Source organism: Grammomys surdaster, unplaced genomic scaffold, assembly GCF_004785775.1.
Source record: "Grammomys surdaster isolate TR1022 unplaced genomic scaffold, NIH_TR_1.0 217, whole genome shotgun sequence".
NCBI lineage: Eukaryota > Metazoa > Chordata > Mammalia > Rodentia > Muridae > Grammomys > Grammomys surdaster.
In genome coordinates, this window is record NW_021604662.1 from 2,081,203 (window position 1) to 2,090,808 (window position 9,606).

At 38.6% G+C, this 9,606-nt stretch overlaps 1 pseudogene; it reads right to left on the reverse strand.

Moving 5' to 3' along the window:
• Nucleotides 1-8,230: 8,230 nt before the first annotated feature.
• On the reverse strand, nucleotides 8,231-9,160 carry LOC114625427 (annotated as a pseudogene).
• Nucleotides 9,161-9,606: the final 446 nt, after the last annotated feature.

Consider the following 9,606-nt stretch of genomic DNA (forward strand, 5'->3'; position numbering starts at 1 on the left):
TAAAGCTCTGAGCTACATCATCAAGCTACTTACTCTCTGATTTTTTAATATACACAAAAGAAATAGTTTAACTGATTTGGCTATAAATTGTTGTTGTAAGACTGCCTAGATTGTATTTCTGAGGTTGTACATTCAATTTGAAGCACAGAGAGGTTAATGAACTTGACTCTGGATTAGGCACAGACCACACTCAAACACGAATTTCCAGCACAAAGAGATCCTTTATCAACCAAGGCAAAGAGACAAGGGGGCTGAATCTGAGTTGGGCAGAAACAGCAGCAAATAGCTTTGCAGGAGTAATTTTAAGAAAAAAAAAAAACAGGGGAAGTCTGTGTTAGAATGAGCTAAGATTAATTGGTAGATTCTGATTGTACATGTTAGTTGTGGTAGTTGATTGCTGGACTTTGGTGATCAGCCTCTGGAATGAGTTGGGCAAAAGAAGGTGGCCAGATAAGGGAATCAAGAAGGTGGCCAGATAAGGGAATCAACCTCGGCGGCTAGTGATAGGAATGAGGAAGTGCCTAAATAAGGGAATCTAATGGTTTAGCAAAGGAGAGGGAAGGGAGGAGTGCAAAGGCCAGCCATCCCCATGTTTGCCATGCTCGAGTCTGTTGGAGCCATTTAGCAGTATCCAATTCAATACCTAGATCTGTAGGGCACCAAAACTCATGTTCTGTGTACAGAAAATCTGATTTTTAAAGCAAAAGCTAAATCTCAGTATCTTGGGCAGGATTCCAAACTCCCATCCTACCCCCCAGCCCCTGAAGATACAGAAACAAGGATTAGAATTCCAATACTGTGGGCATACTGTTAGGTTATAGATAGTTCCACTAGGCTCCTCCCAGGGACCTAGCAATAGGCTAAGTTATCTGCTGCCATTGTCTGTCCTTTTTTGTCCTTCTTTGTCCCTTCTTCTCAGCCCTCACGGCTCTTGACTCTCTCCTGTCTGTCTCCTGTCCCGTCTCTAGGCCCTCACTCCCCTCTCCTACCCCAAACAAACCTCCTTTATACCAGATCTGTTGCAAGCCATGATTTCTCAGGGAGACACCTTGGCATGGGCCCACCAGGTACCCTTCACTGCATTATATTTCATAATAGTGATTTTGAGAGATCTCCGAACTATGAATACAACCAATTGAGTATAAGAGAAGAAAGGAAGCAAGGAAGGGAGAATTAGCTAACTAGGAGAGAGCTGAACTTGAGTTTTCACAGGCTTGTGGAGGGCAGGTAGCAGAAGGGAGGCAGGAACAGGCAAAAGTTTGATTCGTACATGGGCTTCTTGTTCATTCTTTTGTGGCTAGCCCAGTGTGCTACTGCAGTTGCGGGTAAGAACCCTCAGACAAAAACAGAGGTCAATTCAGTTGCCTCCTCTAAAAGTAATCAAACTGAAAGGGAGGAGGACAAGTAAAAGAAGTCAAGACAAAAATCAAAACCCTGGTGCTTTAAATGCTGACAAGAGAAGACACCAAGTGAGAATTAGGAGTGATCTGAGAGGTGGAAAGAGAAGAAGCAGAGTGTGGAGACTCAGGTGTGGACAAGGGAAAGGACATCTGGTCAGTGTGAAACCTGCAGAAGCATCAGGCGACATGGAAGCTGAGAAAAGCTTAGGTGCTTTGACATGTTGGAAAGCAAGAGCAGCTGGTGGGTTGGGGTGGGTGTAGAACTAGGACTGCAGGAAGCTGAAGAGCATATGGGATATGGAAAGGGAAGAGAGTGGGGCTTGTCACTCTGGGAGGACTTTGACAATGAAAGATCACAGCAAAATCAAAGGTACAAACTGTGAGCCAGAACATTTCTTTGTCCAGTAGCTTCTTTGTAGTCTTCTGTTGAAGGTTGTTTTCTTTAAAATTAATTCTTTGAAAATTTCATACAATATCTTTTGATCATATCCATTCTTTATGCCAACTCCTCCCAGATTTATCCCCTTTGTTACTCGCCCAACTTCATGTCTTTTAGAAAAATACCATCGATTGGTCCTGTTCATATATTCTTGGATATGTGGTCATCCACTGGAGCTATACTCTTAGAGAAAACTGTCACTTCTTCTCCCAGTGGACATCAGTTGCCAATAGGGGTCCTCATCTAGGGGTGGGACTTTGTGCTCAATATCTTTTGAATGCTGGAATTTGGTCTGACTTGAATAGACATAGTATTAACTGGGCTCCAAATGACTTATCATCGTATCAATTGATGAATACATCCATTACTTCTCACCTGAGAAGCTTCTATTTGTAGTAGATGCTAATTAACACAGACTCACAACTTGCTGTGTTAAGGTGGTGAGAATAAGAGACTGCAGAATGGTCAGCCACAAATGGGACATCTATATCACATCCCTTCCTTCCAAGACTCAGGAATCCTTCTGAAAGATGAGTGGAAAGACTATAAGAACCAGAGGTGGTGGATGACTACAGGGAAATGTGTTTTCTAGACACAGTGCGGCAGCTGCACATATGAATTCACAGAAGTTATAGCACCATGCAAAAGACCTGAGCAAGTCCAACTCAGTGAAGGCTGTTTTGATCGTATTGTCCCAATCTGTCTTGATCAAGAGAAAGGTTAGTACAGATCATGAACTAAGGGACTTTTACAAAAAATTGTTTCAAAAGTAGATCAGGCCTATCTAATCTTTGTCTGTTATATGAACTGAAATTATTTTCCCTCTTTATATAGAGAAAAAAGCAATACCCTTCTAAATGTTCAACTTTGTAAGCAGAAATGTAATTTCCACAGTGTTCAGCTAATGCCAATGGGAAAGTTATATGCGTAGACTTAATGAGGAAATTTAAGCAGATGTCATGGAAGTATTAAACTAATGTTAGCTTTTGCAGTTATTCAAGTCCAGGCATAGCAATTTCTTCTTTTATAAATGTGAGGAGAATTTGATGAGTAAATTAAAGAGAACAGGCAGCTTAGGTGTTGGGATAGTGATGAAGTCCTTGACATTATAAGAGCTAATGATGACAGTAGAAAAGTATGCACTTCTTTGGATAAATTACATTTTAGAGAAAATGTTGGATTTCCAGTTTAATTTGACCAACAATTTTGGAGTGCCTATGGTGTCACAGGTACTGTGCTCTCAGCACTGAGACATGAAATAGCACAAAATATAGCCTTCCTAAATTGTCTAGATCCTTACCATAGATGTATAATTCACAATCGATCAAATCTAGCTTTTAAAAAGGGTTGAGCTAAATCATAGTCAAATTCTGTATTAATGATTGAACTTTGTGCTGTGGTGGTAGCTTGGTGTGTAAAGTACTTGTGTCTCTCAAGCATGAAGACCTGGGTTTAACCCCTCAAAACCCATGTTATGAAACCAAATCAAACAACAGCAACAATAACAAAAACCGATAGGCATATTGGTACGTGTTTGTAATCCCAGTGCTAGGGAACTAGAGACAGGACGATCCCCCAGAGTTTCTGGTCATCTAGCCTAGCATACTCAGAGAGTTCTAATCCCATAAGAAACCCCTATTCCAAGACATGAAACCTCGGGTAGTCCTCTGGCCTTTATATACATGCAAACACAATGCATCTGTCTGCATCTGCACATATACATGAACTTATATATGCATGTGCACACACAATTAAGACAACAATCATCAATGATTACCATCTTATAAAGAGGGAGATTATATGCTTCCTCACAGAGATACAAAATACCATCTAGGAAGTTCTCGTGTCAAAATAGACTATGATCAACCCTATAGCTTTATAGGATTTATGCACAGAGGACAGTGGCATATGTTAAATAATGTCAGACACAAAGAATGAAATTGTGCAATAATTTGGGGTAGAAAAATTTCTATTCATCCTGGAAGGATTAAAAAAGCAATCAATTAAACAAACAAGATGCTGGTTTTAACAGTAAAATTTCAATGGGGATAGAAATAGACAGACAGGCAGACAGATGATACAGAATTAGAAGCTGGACATTATCGGATTCTTAGAACACATAATTTTAGAAAATGAATTAAACTCAAATAAATTGTAAGAAAAGCAGATTAAAGGAATTTAAGTTTTGACAGGTTAGTTAATGATTTTAGTGGATAATTCTTATTTTTAATAGTAATAATAATACAGTTAAGCAAATTATTGTTTAAAAATAAAGCACACTAAGTTTAATAGTACTTACAAAGATCCACAGCACACAGAAATATTCAAACAGTAAAAGAAATATTTAAAATTAAATCTCTTGGTAAGGTAATAGCTCTTATGAAATCACATATGGACACTGTCTTTTGCTTTGAAAATCTCTTATACCTAGAGAGAGCATTAAAAAGACATCCACAAAGTATAATGTATATGCAAACTCATTACTGAAAACTTTCTTTTTATTACCCTTTCATGTTCTTCTTTATAAATACTATACTATACCAATATACACATTTGTTTATACATATACATGTATGCATTATGGGCTTGGATCTGCATATAAGAGAGAACATGCATTGTATATGTTTCTTTCTGAATCTGAATGGCCTCATGTAATGTACATTCTAAGTCCATCCATTTCCCTGTGAACTTTGTGATGGCATTTTTTAAAGAGTTGTCTAGTACCCATTTTTTATATGGAGCAGATATTCATTATCTATTCATCTGTTGACAACAACTAAATTAGTTCCACTTTCTTGTTATAGTGAATAAAGTAACAATATACATGAGGGTATAAATATCTCTATGGTGGGGTGTGGGGTTCTCAGGGTATATACTCAGTGGTCAAATATTTGGGTCATATGCTAGTTACACTTTTAATTTTGAGGAATATAAAAACTAATTTCCACAATGGCCATATAAATCTTCATGCTCATTAGTAGTGAATAAAGGTTCCTTTCTTTCAATATTTTTTTCAACATTTGTTGTTGGATTTCCTGATGAAAGCCTTTTTGACTAGGATGAAATTATATCTCAAGGTAGTTTCAATTTGCATTTCCCAGATGACTAGGAATGTTGAACACTTTAAAAAATAATTATTGGCTATTTGTCTTTCTTTTATTTTTGAAAATCGTAGATTCAATCTTTTAGCCTATTTGATTGGCAGTGGTATGCCATTGATATTTAATTTCTGCAGTTCTTTGCAAATTCTGGCTATTATTCTCTTGTCTTAAATAAGCTGGTAAAGATTTTCTCCCATTCTGTGGGCTGTCTATGTGCTCTGCTCCAATAGTTTCCTTTGTTAGAAGTATGTTTTAAATAATCATAATTTTGAAATTTCTGAGAATTGGTAATACAGACTTATTGTTCTTGAATCTCAAAAAGTAACATGCTAGGAATTTTGAAAACAACGAAGAACTGTTTCTCAATCCGTATTACAAATTTAAAATGTATCATTGTTATTGAATAAATATCTACTAGATTAAAATGTGGTTAATATTATAGCAAAATCATAATGTGCAGTTGCATGATTAAATACTTATGGGCATGATGACATGAAGTATTGGATTTGTTTAAAATAAAGCAGGAGTAGTAAATGATATGGACATATCAGAAACACATTAGGTCAGAGTTAATAGTGTTTTAAACTGGATATTGGGTACATTGAGTCTCACTCTATTTTTATTTATTTAGAAACTTCCTTCATACATTTTTATTCTGGCCATGTCAAACTAAATCCTTTCAGAATGATTGACTGTTAGGGCAAATTTCCCACCCCAATCAGTATGGCAGCTACAGGGCTGCTGTGTGGCAGGCGTGAGGCATTTGTGTGCACAAGGGATGTGAGAACTAACACATTTAATTGCACTTCCCATGGCTTTTTAGAGACATCACTAGTATCTTTTTATCTGTTATCTATTTTATCTTGACGATGTTATTTAGATGCTTATGTGAATTTGGCATTGAGTGGGCTGAGCACAGTGTTACTGTGTGGTGAAACAAACTCAGAAGCAAAGAGGATGCTGTCCCTGCATATGGCCTTGGGCCATTGCCCTATCATTTTCTGGGTGATCACTAGATCCTTTACCTATTTAGAGGAGGGACTACTCTGGTCACTTAATCTTGGTCTGAAGGGGCATATAATATAGAATGACACCATGACAGTAATAAAAAAAAAGTAGTTATGATGATTGTTCATGAAGTGATTCCTACAAGTTAGAATACACTGGATATCAGACTGGCATAGTCTACTGTATTTCTCACAACAATGCCATGAATTAGAAAATATGACTCTTACCATTTTTTATCATTACTCTATTGCAGTTTTGAAGAAATAGCCTGCTTAGAGCTATAGGTGTAGTTCCAGATCTGGGTTTTAACTTGTATTTTCTAATTCAAAATCTAGGATATTTACTAAAGCACTGAACATTCAGTAGTCTTTTTTCCCCTATAGCTGGAAATGTACCGCAGTATATTTGGAAGGAAGATCAGTGCATCTCTCGCTATCGTCTATGTAATTTGTAAGTTCTTCCATCGTGAGCCTGGCAGTTTGAACAGAAGCCCCCAGAAGTTCCATGTACTGCTCAGCTGCTATGCTCACACAACTTCCACCTGGGATGAGAATTGTCCAAACCTATCTTTAGCCCAGCATGGGTCATACTGCTCAAGAAACATCAGTTTGTTTGTGATTCCAAGATATCCCATCTTTGGAAATCTGGTTGTATTTAACTTACTATAGGAACCAAGGACTTCTTCTGTGGAAAAATACCCCCAACACACACACACACACACACACACACACACACACACTCTGCACATGAATTTACAATGTATTTTTTCATATTTATATTTATATAGTAAATCCAATGTTCCTATTAAGGTTGTCTAGTTTAAACACAGGCCAGTAAGAGATGATTAGTCTACAGAATGTGGGCCTTAGAATCTGGCAGGCTGGTTAATAGATTCAGCTTCATAGCTCCATGATCTTGGGCAAGTTCTTTGAGCTCTCTTCTGTGTATCTATAAAATGAAGAAAATAAATGAAGATAGTGTTGTCAAAAGCAACTATTGTAACAAGGGAGACACTGATACACAGTTATATAAACCTGTCTGTCACAAACACATTATTTCTAGATCTGAGTTTAGAAAAAGAGAGCAGTATTTAACACCATCATATAACTTTTCTATTATATTTACATATACATATTTTAAAAGTTCATTATTACTATCTTTCTGTATATGCATACATGTGTATCACTGTGTGTGTTTATTCATGTACATATATGTGCACACATGTATATTCCATGGCCCACATGTGGCGCTCAGAGGACAACTTTTGTGAGTTAGTTCTCTCCTTCTTGGGGATTGAACTCAGGCGTGTACAGCAAGCACTTTTACCTACTGTGGCACAAAAATTTACCTGCTGTGTAAAAGTTAATTAAAGTAAAATATTATTAGTAGATATCCTACTAGACTGTGGTCTAAAAGTTTATATTAATTTAGATCCAGTTTGAGTGTGTTCTCTTTGGATAACTAAGAACTTGTTTTAGATTTGCACATATAAAGAAACAGATTTCTAATAGTGAAAGAAAAATAAAAAAACACAAGATATTGGTTGAGGGTCTGAGTGCATTGGTAAGTGCCTTTAATACCAGCACTCTTGAAGCAAAGGCAAATAGATCTCTGAGTTCAAAGCCAACCTGGTCTACAAAGAGAGCTCCAGGACAGCTAGAGCTATGTGGAGAAACACTGTCTCAAAAAAAAAAGGAAAACCAGAAAAAAAGCAATACAAACAACCCCAAAGGAAGCAAACAAACAAACAAAAAACCAAAACCCCAAAGTGAATAACCAACCTCCCCAAAAGCCCAATCAAACAAAATAAGATTTTGATACACATAGTTATTCAAGCCCCTAGATTTAAAAAATAAACTGAGCATCATGTAGGATCAAGAATATGAATTATGTAGCCAACTGCCTGAACTAAAGTTCCTGCCCTGCTATTTACTTGCTATGATGTTAGACAACTTCTATGGCTCTCAGTTTCCTTACCTGTAATATTAGGATAATATTTCTTGTATTTTTGTGGGTGCACCAAACTTTATTTATGGTATTCAAGAGAGTAGGGAGGGCTCCCTAGGCCCCTCCTGCTATTATGGAAATCTGGGATGGAAATTGTGAGGGAGGTACTCAGTGTTCAGGGCCGAGTTGGGACAGGGACTCCTCAGCAACCAAGGGCCTCTCTCTTGCTCTCAGTGTCCTTGCTGGGGCGGGTGGTCCAGGGTTACTTACACCTTGGAGGTCGTGTAGGCCATGAGGTCCACGACCCTGTTACTGTAGTTGTATTCATTGTCATATCAGGAAATGAGCTTTACGAAGTTGTCATTGAGAGCAATGCCAGCCCCAGCATCAAAGGTGGAGGAGTGGGGGTTGCTATTGAAGTCGCAGGAGACAATCTGGTCCTCAGTGTACCCCAGGATGCCCTTTAGTGGGCCCTTGGATGCCTGCTTCATCACCCTGTTGATGTCATCATACTTGGCAGGTTTCTCTAGGCGGCATGTCAGATCCACAATGGATAGATTGGGGGTTGGAACACAGAAGGCCATGACAGTGAGCTTCTCGTTCAGCTCTGGGATGACCTTGCCCACAGCCTTGGGAGTACCATTGGATGCAGGGATGATGTTCTGGGCAGCCATCACTACACAGCTTTCCAGAGAGGCCATCCACAGTCTTATGAGTGGCAGCAATGGCATAGTCTGTGATCATGAGCCCTTCCAAGATGCCAAAGTTGTCATAGATGACCTCAGCCAGGGGGGCTAAGCATTTGTTGGTACAGGATGCATTGCTGGCAATCTTGAGCAAGTTGTCATATTTCTTGTTGTTCACACCCATCAGAAACATGGGTGCATCAGCAGAAGGGACAGAGATGATGACCTTTTTGGCCCTACCCTTCAAGTGGGCCCCGACCTTCTCCATGGTGGTGAAGATGCCAGTAACTCCATGACATACTCACCACCAGCATCACCCTATTTGTTGATAGTGGGATTTCCCTCCTGGAAGATGGTGATGGACTTCCGGTTGATGACAAGCTTCTCATTCTCACCCTTGACAGTGCTGTTGAATTTGCCATGGGTGGAGTCATACTGGAAGATGTAGAGCGTGTAGTTGAGGTGAATGAAGGGGTCATTGATAGCAACAATCTCCACTTTGCGAAGTGCAGAGCAGAAGGCAGCCCTGGTAACCAGGCACCCAATACAGCCAAATCCGTTCACACAGACCTTCACCATCTTGTCTATTGGATGAGGCTGGCACTGCACAAGAAGATGAGGTTGTTTCTGGAACAGAGAGTTAGAATAATATTTCTTATCATATGCATTGTTCTACAGGTCATATAAGTATTTGTAAAGGGTTTAGAAAAGGGGCTGGCTCATTATTAGAACCTATATGTTGATTGATAGATAGATAGATAGATAGATAGATAGATAGATAGATAGATAGACTCATAGATTATCCCTGTATCTGTCTTTGATAGAGTTGGCTTTAGGAAGAGTTTATGTCTTTGTTAGCTAATCTTTTTCATGGTGAAGGTAAAATCTTGTCTATTGGTTTATGCATTTGCATTAGGAGACATAAAAACTTCTTTTGTCTGTATGAATATTCTTATATGGCTGGCCTGATGGCCTAGTAAAAGGTAAGGTACTGGGACTAAAGCAAGGCTTATGCTTCTAGGGTA